The sequence below is a fragment of the Phycodurus eques genome, chromosome 1, assembly GCF_024500275.1.
Source record: "Phycodurus eques isolate BA_2022a chromosome 1, UOR_Pequ_1.1, whole genome shotgun sequence".
NCBI classification, from domain to species: Eukaryota; Metazoa; Chordata; class Actinopteri; order Syngnathiformes; family Syngnathidae; genus Phycodurus; species Phycodurus eques.
This window is the reverse complement of record NC_084525.1, coordinates 45,225,313-45,235,895: the sequence shown is the minus strand read 5'-3', so window position 1 is coordinate 45,235,895 and position 10,583 is coordinate 45,225,313.

Here is a 10,583-nt window from a genome sequence, read left to right as displayed (position 1 = left end):
GGGCCCTGTCCCCGCTCTGATATGCGTCCTCCTTAGCTAGGCGAAGCTGCTTAAATTTGGCAGTGAACCACGGCTTGTTGTTATTGAATGTGCAAAATGACTTGGTAATAGAGTTTTTCCTGGGTGGCTTCAGATATAATATAATTTTATCATTTTGCTGATTTGTGCTAATATTTAACCTGATGGATCATATTTTTTCACTAAAATTAGCAAATTCATTGCATTTATCTGCTGTTAGGAGTTCTGGAGCTATCTGATTCGGGAGGATGGGGGGGGCGTTGTGCCATGTCAACCACCCACAGCAAACAGAGTATTGTTGCAGTTCTTATTGATGATTTCAGAAAAGTGTTGGTGTCTAGCCCTGACTAACTATTGGTTAAAATTACAATTTTTCTGTAGAGGTCATAGTCAATTTGGAGTTTAGTTTTTCTCCACTTACGTTCTGCTTTCCTACACTTTGATTTCGAGCTCTTTACCATCATTGTGCTCCTCCACGGTGTTCGAGGTCGCCTCAAGATTGTCTTAGTTTTAAGAGGAGCGACAGCATTCATGACATTTGAGATTTTACAGGTGAAATTATCCAAAAGTTCATCAACTGTCTCAGGATTCACAGTTTGGTGTCCATAAACGTAGTGGCGGTATTCTCATTTATGTATCTTTTCTTAAAAGACATAGAGCTTGTTTGAACTTTTGGAAGAATCTGTAATTTAAAAAATACACAAAAATGATCAGAAATAGCCGTATCCTTAATGTCAATTGATAGAATTTCAACATCCTTAGAGATGACCAGGTCTAAGATGCGACCTTGAGTCTGGGTTGGTCTCTTAATATGTTGAGAGAGGTCAAATATGTCTAGTATAGTCGAGAGTTCTTTCGATTTTTTGTCCATGTTATTGTCAACATGAATGTTAAAGTCTCCCGTTAAGACAAAATAGTACAAATAACTGATAGCAGTTCTGAAACGCCCTCCATAAATGTTCTATTGTATCTTGGGAGGCCTATCAATTATTATCACCTTTAACTAAAAAACTGAGATATTCAAAAGCCCTAAAATCCATCCATCCATCCATTTTCTGAACCGCTTTTCCACACAAGGGTCGCGGGCGTGCTGGAGCCTATCCCAGCTATCTTCGGGCGAGAGGCGGGGTACAAATTGCTTTGACTGTTGTTTTGAGCAAGTTTTGGACACTTGTTTTGAACATTGCGGCTCTTAAAATGGCGGCCACATCGCAAGCCCCTTTGAGAAGACTCACCCTATTCTGATGGTCTCAGAAGGTCAAAAGAGGCATTTTTATTATATTCCTTGAGGTGTAAAGGACAAAATATCGGTCAAATTGGCCGTCAGTTAGCTAGCTCACTCGTTTGCTTAGCCATCGCCGCTCTTTGAACTTGCCGCGTGACGTCACAAAGAACACCCCAGTCTTCGCCGTGTGATTGGCGGATTGACTTTAAAGGAACATGTGTTTAAAATCACATATTAACTCTCGCGGTTCCTAGCGTGTTCGTTTTCATGTAAGAACTACAATTATAACGACGTGTTAAAAACCAACCAATTTATTCCTGACAGAGGAGTCTATACATACTTCAGAGCTCTGGGTCCGCAGCTGCAAACCTTTCATGCCTCTGATCTTTTCGCTTGGTGCCGTATTATTGGGGATAAACGTGCAACAGCAGTGACCCTTGATTCGTGAGCATGCACCCCCTTCTTCCACTAACATACTATCGAGGAGCAGCCTATTTTGGAATGCCTTAAGAGAGGTAGCTGATAGTTGCTCATAGACGTACTCTGCCAATTGCCAATTGCCAATTCACGCTCCCAGGTGAAATCCGCCATATGGTTGATTTCCTGCTCTGAGAGAGGCTTGATCACTGTGGGGGTTATCATAGAAACCAATGCACAAGTGCCTGTCCATCAACTGGGCAGGAAGTCCCACAACAGACCATCACCACACATACACCACAAATCAAACCTCGTCTTACTCAATCGGGCCGCATCATAATAGTCGAAGCCGAGTCTGGACCAGGCATCAAGCGGCCGGTCAGGAGTTCAAAAAGGGTGAACCCTGTCCGGCGGTTAATAGTTTGCCTGATGGAGAACAAAGCAAGGGGCAGGGCATGGAGCCAATTAAGTGTGCAAACATTTTTGCCAGCCGTTGTTTGACTGTGCGGTTCATCCTTTCCACATGGGCCTAGGACTGAGGATGGTAGACTGAGCCAAATTTTTCTTTGAGCCCCAGTATACATTCGACCGTGGCCAACAAATTAGCCGTAAAATGGGTACCATTGTCTGATCTGATTACTTGTGGAAACCCATGTGTCAGGATATAATGGTTAACCAGCGCTTTGATGATGGACAGCGCGTCCTCTTTTGCACAAGCATAGGCTTCGGGCCATCCAGAAAAAGGGTCGCCAATCATTAACAGGTACCTTTTCCCTTGGACTTGGACTAACATATCAGTAAAGTCCATAACCACTACATCATTCGGGCATCAGCCCATCTCAGTGTGTTGCAGAAGATCAGGGTGCCAACAAAAGCGCAGCTTGTTCAGCATTGACACATAACTCTCATGTGTCGGGTCGTGTGCTTCCTCAACCACTAACCGCATGGACTTTCCTGCAGGTAACACCAGTCTCCCAGGGTCTCTCGCCGGGCCAAACCACAGCTTCTCCTTGTCGTCATACTCAGCACCTTTCTTTTGCCACTTTTTTTCCTCTGGTGCCGCCTCTTGGAGGTCGTGCACTACATCAACTGTTATTGCAGGGAGAAGTCAATCAACTGATCCTGTTTAACAACATACCGACACGCCTTCCCATGAGGAAGCAGAGTGTGGATTCTCTGAGGCGGGCTCTCCTATCTCTGGGTTTGAGGTCACAGAGGTAGTTAAAAAGCTCCTCGGTGGCAGGGCCCCGGGGGTGGATGAGATTCGCCCGGATTTCCTGGATGTTGATGTTGTGGGGTTGTCCTGGTTGACACACCTCTGCAACATTGCATGGACATCGGGGACAGTGCTTCTGGATTAGCAGACTGGGGTGGTGGTCCCCCTTTTTAAGAAGGAGGACCGGAGGGTGTGTTCCAACGACAGGGGGATCACACTCCTCAGCCTCCCTGCTAAGGTCTATTCAGGAGTGCTGGAGAGGAGGGTCCGTCGGGAAGTCGAATCTCAGATTCAGGAGGAGCAGTGTGGTTTTCATTCCTGGCCGTGAAACAGTGGACCAGCTCTACACCCTCGCCAGGGTCCTGGCGTGGTCCCTGCATGGGAGTTCGCCCAACCAGTCTACATGTGTTTTGTGGACTTGGAGAAGGCGTCCGACCGTTTCCCTCGGGGGAGTTCTGTGGAGGGTGGTTTGGGAGTATGGGGTACTGAACCCCCTGATACAGGCTGTTCGGGTCTGTATGACCAGAGTCAGAGTTTGGTCCGCATATCCGGCAGTAAGTCGGACAAAATTTCAAGGCGCAGCCGAGGCGTAGAGGGGTCCGGTTTGATGGCCTCAGTATTGCATCTCTGCTTTTTGCAGATGATGTGGTTCTGTTGGCTTCATCAAGCCGTGATCTCCAACTCTCACTGAAGCAGTTCGCAGCAGAGTGTGAAGCGGCTGGGATGAGAATTAGCACCTCCAAATCTGAGACCATGGTCCTCAGTCGGAAAAGGGTGTCGTGCCCTCTCCAGGTCGGGGATGAGATCCTGCCCCAAGTGGAGGAGTTCATGTATCTTGGGGTCTTGTTCACAAGTGAGGGAAGAATGGAACGGGAGATCGACAGGCGGATCGTTGCAGCGTCTGCAGTGATGCAGACTTTATATTGGTCCATTGTGTTAAAGAAGGAGCTAAGCCGAATGATGAAGCTGTCAATTTACCGGTCGATCTACGTTCCTACCCTCACCTATTGTCACGAGCTGTGGGTCATGACTGAAAAAACAAGATCCCGGATACAAGCAGCCGAAATGAGTTTCCTCCGCACGGTGTCCGGGCTCTCTCTTAGTGAGTGGGTGAGAAGCTCTGTCATCCGTGGGGATCTCGGAGTCGAGCCACTGCTCCTTCACATTGAGAGGAGGCAGATGAGGTGGCTGGGGCATCTGATTCGGATGCCTCCCGGACGCCTCCCTGGTGAGGTGTTCCGGGCATGTCCCTGGGGACGCCCCAGGACATGCTGGAGAGACTATGTCTTTCGGCTGGCCTGGGAACACCTCAGGATCCCCCCGGAAGAGCTGGATGAAGTGGCTGGGGAGAGGGAAGTTTGGGTGTCCCTGCTAAAGCTCCTGCCCCCGCGACCCGACCTCGCATAGGCGGTAGAAGATGGATGGATGGATGGAAAAGCTAGTGTGTGTGTCCTGGTGTCCTGTAAGCAGCAGCATCGAAATATATCTAACAACTCCTCCTGATGAGGTGGCCTTAAGGTCACATCACAAAACATGGTGCGGTGTGCCAAAATGTGGAGTAAAAGGTCGACTGGCCCCAGGGTCGCCGGCCCCTCCCCCCAGTAAGATTTGACTTTGGTTGATGAGTCCCAGGGACAGACAAACTACAAAAGATCAACAAAGCAGTGGGCCCAGACCTCGTGTCCCCATCCTGCCTGAAAGTCTGTGTGGACCAGCTTGCTCCAGTCTTCAAACAGATCTTCAATAGATCTCTGGAACTGTATGAAGTACTATCCTTTTTCACATGCTCCACTATCATACCAGTCCCTAAGAAACCTACAATCTCAGTCATCTCTCTGTCGTCTCTCAGTCATTAAATCCTTTGAACGCCTAATACTGAACCACCTCAAGAGTGTCACAGGACCCCTGTTGGACCCCCTGCAGTTTGCCTACTGAGCAAACATGTCTGTGAAAGACCCAGTCAACATGGGACTGCACGTCATCGTAGAACAGCTCGACGGCATGGGGACCTATGCGAGGATCCTGTTTTGGACTTCAGCTCCGCGTTTAACACCATCATCCCCGAACTCTTCTCCTCTCAGCTTCTCCAGCTCAGTGTCTCGCCTGCCATCTGCCGGTGGATTCACAGCTTCCTGACGGGCAGGACACAGCAGGTAAGGCTGGGGGACACCACCTCATCAGCATGCACCATCAGCACCGGGGCGCCCCAAGGATCTGTCCTCTTTCCACTTGTCTTCTCTCTCTACATGAACTTACTCGGGTGTAAAACTTCTGAAGTTTGCACATGACACCACGGTCATTGGCCTCATCAAAAACAGTAACGATTCTGCATATCGACAGGAAATGGAGCGGCTGGATCTTTGGTGCGGCCAACACAATCTGGAGCTGAACTCGCTCAAGAATATAGAGATGATTGTGGACTTCAGGAAGCATCCTTCCACACACCTGCCCCTCACGCTGTCCAACTGTCCAGTGTCAATCGTTGAGACCTTCCTGGGAATCACAGTCTCTCAGGACTGGAAGTGGGAGACCAACATCAACTCCATCCTCAAAAAGGCCGTCAGAGTGTGTACTTTCTGCGGCTTCTGAGGAAGCACAACCTGCCACAGGAGCTGTTGAGGCAGTTCTACTCTGCAGTCATCGAATCCGTCCTGTGTTCACCCATCAAAGTCTGGATTGGTGCCGCAAAAAAGAACAAACTCCGACTGCAATCAGGACTGCCGGAAAATGCATCGGTACACCCCTACCCACCTTTGAGGACTTGGACGCTGCCAGAATTATGACAAGAGGATTCAAAATCCTCTTGGACGCTCCACATACTGGTCACCACCTCTTCCAGCTCCTTCCCTCAGGTAGGTTCTATCGATCAATGCAAACTAAAACAAGGAGACATTCCAAAAGCCTTTTCCCTTTTTCTATTAAATTGCTAGAGGACTGGGCATCATTTGCACAACTTTAACTGTATCAGCATTACCACATTACTGTTAATATCTCATTGCTCAGTGACTCTCCCTTGTGTGGTAGTGTAGTGTTTTATGTCTCAAAAGTCTTTTTTGTCAAAATGGCTGTCTATTGTCGAACTAGAGTGGCTCCAACTATCTGAGACAAATTCCTTGCGTTTTTGACATACTTGGCAAAGAAAGATGATTCTGACATTTGGTCCAAAGATGATGTTGGGATCAGGCTCTGGATCGTAATTGTCTGGGGCTGACCACAGACGAGTTGATTACTCCAGCTCCAGGATATCCTCCAAGGCACCCATCGGCTCTGGTTATTCCAAGAGGGCCACATATTCTTTCATCTGGTAAACTGGAGATTTGTGAAGTCGCCCCACCGGACGGTTGATGCAACACATGAACAAGGTCCTATTGCAGGAAATACAACAACAACCACAAAGCAAAAAAACACCTACTATAGCTACTACTGAGATTGAAACAATAACAATAAGTCCAGACCACTGTCAGTGAAAGGGTTCATGGCCCCTGAGGTTTTTTTTTTTTTTTAGTTCACTGGAAAGGGCTCTCAGTCTATGTAGGGATTTGGATAGATTTCTATCTGAGGCGTTATTTTTGGGGATAAAAGTGCATCATATTTTGTGAAACATGACACACACGCCATACCTTTCTGCCCACAGAGAATCTAAGGCTAATCTGTTCCAATATGCCACTTGGGATGTGGGTGAAAGTTGTTCATGGATGGCTTCGAAACCATCTCTGGAGCAGTTGGTCACTGTCTGAATGTTATAATGGACATCAGTATTTCTATTTAAATTTTTATTCAGGGTTATCCAAATGGAGATTGACTCAAACCTCGCGGCCACTTGGTCCACCAATTTATACTCATCTGGTACCCCGTGGGATACTCCAATGGCATCGATGTACACTGGGCTCACATCCTCTTCACCGCACCTGCGTTGTTGAGAGGGGTGATGACGTGTGCATTCACCCCCAAGGAACTAATCTTCGTCAAAAACGTGTTTGGGAGACAAGACGAAAACCAGGCCGCAAGTGCTAGCCGAGTTGGGGCTAGATATCCATACAAGTTGTGGTCTCCAGTAAATGTCATGTTTTTCCATTAGGTTGTATCAATGATGGAAGTGCATGTGGAATAATTCATCCATTTATTTTCCGTACCACTCACCAGGGTCGCGGGAGCGCTGGGACCACACCCACACGTATGGACTATTTAGTGTCTTCAATTAACCTAACATGCATGTTTTGGGAGCCCACAGGAGTGCCCAGAGAAAACCAACGCAGGCATGAGGAAAACATACAAACGCCACAAAGGCAAGGCCGGATTTTAACCCAGGATCTCATAACTGCGAGACAGATGTGCTAACCAGTGAATCACTGTACCAACCCCCCCCCCCCCCCCCCCCCCCCATTCAGAACACCAGAAATCTGTATGGCCATACACAACACAATATTGTTTGAGACACTAATTGATTTTATGTTGTTGTTCTTTCTAATTGGAGCAAAATTAAACAATTTCAGGCACTTCTACGGTGCAGGACATTTTACATCAGAATCAGAATCATCTTTATTTTCCAAGTTTGTCTAAAAAACACACAAGGAATTTGTCTCCGGTAGTTGGAGCCGCTCTAGTACGACAACAGACAGTCAATTGACAGAGAACACTTTTGAGACATAAAGACATTGACAAAAAAAAAAAAACAGTCACTGAGCAGTAAAGGGTTGCTAGTTATCTGGTAATCTGGTAATGCTGGTACATTATTTTTTATTTGTTTTTTGTTTTTTTGACAATTGTGCAAAAAGATGCAGAGTCCTCTAGCACTTAGAGCAGTTCGAATGACTAATATTGCAATAGTCCGGTGCAATGACCATTGTGCAAAGGGCACCGAGACTTCAAGGAGTGTATGCAGTTTAAAGTGACGAGTAGTGTGATAATCTAGGACAATGTTGGTTGTGCAAATGTTGCAGATACTCCTCAATCAGTGTGCAAATGGAGCAGATGCTACTCTGGCATGAGTGGCCAGTATTGGTCAACAACAGATATGCAAATAGTGCAGCGTGGCGAGACTACTACAGTGAGTGCACGAGTAATGTATAATTTGCCCCACAGAAATGTCACAACGAACTCAAGTCAAAAAATTGCCAGCATGTTGTAATGGAATTGTAGGTTAGGTGTTTAAGAAGTTGATCGCAAGAGGGAAGAAGCTGTTGGAATGTCTGCTAGTTCTGGTTTGCATTGATCGGTAGCGCCTACCTGAGGGAAGGAGCTGGAAGAGCTGGTGACCGGGATGCGGAGGGTCCGAGAGGATTTTGCACGCTCTTGTCTTAGTTCTGGCAGCGTGCAAGTCCTCAAGGGTGGGTACGGGGGTACCGACAATCCTTTCAGCAGCACAAGCGATTATTTTTAATAGTCGACCAAACATCGATTATTTTTTTCGATCAGCCAACTAATCGGGTATGTAAAGTGAAGCTTATCACACCAGCAAGCAGCTGCTCTTATACAACCATCATTAGCTTCAAGCTTGAATTGTTTAACGTATGCAAAAGATAATTAATATAATAGTACATTCAACTTTTAATAAACTTTGCAGCTTGTACCAGACTTCCAGACATGTTTATATGTGATTGTGCAAATTAAAATGAAGGCGATACTCTGGCATTGAATATTTTTCGCTGTAAATGTTTAGTGCACTTTAAAATGGAACCAAAAACTGTGCAATCATGCACAATCACAACAAGGGAACTGGGAATACGCTTTCATAGATACAAAAAAGTAAACCTCATGAAAATCAGCTGAGAAATGACAACAATAATAATGACAACCATATACAATGTTTTTTCACAACTCGAGAATTTCTCAAACACCCGCGACCAGAGCTCCATGAGCGGGGAGAGGAAGGGAGCCGGAGCTTCGCCCATCGCGACTCTTGCTGTTGCGGTGAAATTGTCTCGATGAATGTTAACTTCCGATCGCCTTTGTAGAACCAGGTCACTGTTTAACATGTTGAAATAAAATGCAGAGTTTAATCGCTGAACATAATGGGCAGGCAGGCAGCATACTGCAGTGTTGGCTGGGCTGGAAGAGCCATCCCGTCATTTTAAAAAGTAAAAACCTGTGGATGAAGTTTCCACATTGAAAAGTATCAGCACCAAACTATTGAATATTCCAATTTCACAAGCCCACACTATCACACAGAATGAGGTTATTTTTTCTGTCAGATGGTGTCCAAGTAGCTTGAATTTAATGTACACCGGAAACTAGTACACCACCTAATCTTTTCACCAGAAATGCTTAATAGTTTGCCATGCATATGGTCCATTGTCGAGCAATAACGAGACCTCTATTGTTTGCTAGTCTGAGCTTTTTAAAAGCCATTTGGCAGAACAAAAACATAGGCTTGCAACAGACTCTAACACTAACAATGCAAGCTAAACTGAGCTTCTCCCTCACATACTGTACAAAGCTCTTACAACAGTCGAGATGAATCACTGAAACACACCTCCTTGACACCAATTACTACTTTCCTATTTGCAACTTTGTGTGACATCTTGGGGTGTTACAAAAAGAGCAAAAAAACAGCAGAGAGCCACAAATAGGTGTTTTCAGCAAATAGCTGAGAATGAGTTACAAAAAAAATGTGAATTGGCGAATAAGTGAAACCGTAAATTGGCGGGGCTTTACTGTACACCCATTGGTGATGTATATACACCTGCACCATCTCAAAAAACAGAACCATAGATAAATATGCTTTGAAACACCTGCTGTAAATCCAAAGAACAGCAAATACATTTAAAAAAAATAATTTTGGTCTACATACAGTGGGTACGGAAAGTTTTCAGACCCCCTTAAATGTTTCACTCTTTGTTATATTGCAGCCATTTGTGAAAATTATTTAAGTTCATTTTTTCCCTCAATCTCCACACACCACCCCTATTGACAGAGAAAAACGTAATTGTTTAAATTTTTGCTGATTTATTAAAAAAGAAAAACAGAAATATCACACAGCCATAGGTATTCAGACCATTTGGTGTGACACTCATATATTTAACTCGGGTGCTGTCCATCTCTTCTGATCGTCCTTAAAATGGGCATGGTGGACAACTGGTTAGAACATCTGCCTCACAGTTCTGGGGACTGGGGATCAAATCCCGGCCCTGCCTATGTGCACTTTGGATCCTTAAGATCCTTAAAATGGTTCTACACCTTCATGGGAGTCCAGCTGTGTTTGATTATACAGATTGGACTTGATAAGGAAAGCCACACACCTGTCTATATGTCTATAGCTCACAATGCATGTCAGAGCAAATGAGAATCATGAGGTCAAAGGAACTGCCTGAAAAGCTCAGAGACAGAATTGTGGCAAGGCACAGATCTGGCCAAGGTTACAAAACAATTTCTGCTGCACTTAAGGTTTGTGGCCTCCATAATCCTTGAATGGAAGACGTTTGGGACGACCAGAACCCTTCCTAGAGCTGGCCATCGAGCCAAACTGAGCAATCGGGGGAGAAGAGCCTTGGTGAGAGAGGTAAAGAAGAACCCAAAGATCACTGTGGCTGAGCTCCAGAGATGCAGCCGGGAGATGGGAGAAAGTTCGAGAAAGTCAACCATCACTGCAGACCTCCACCAGTCGGGGCTTTATGGAATAGTAGACCAAAGGAATCCTCTCCTCAGTGCAAGACACATGAAAGCCTGCATGGAGTTTGCTATAAAAAAAAAACACCTGAAGGACTCCAA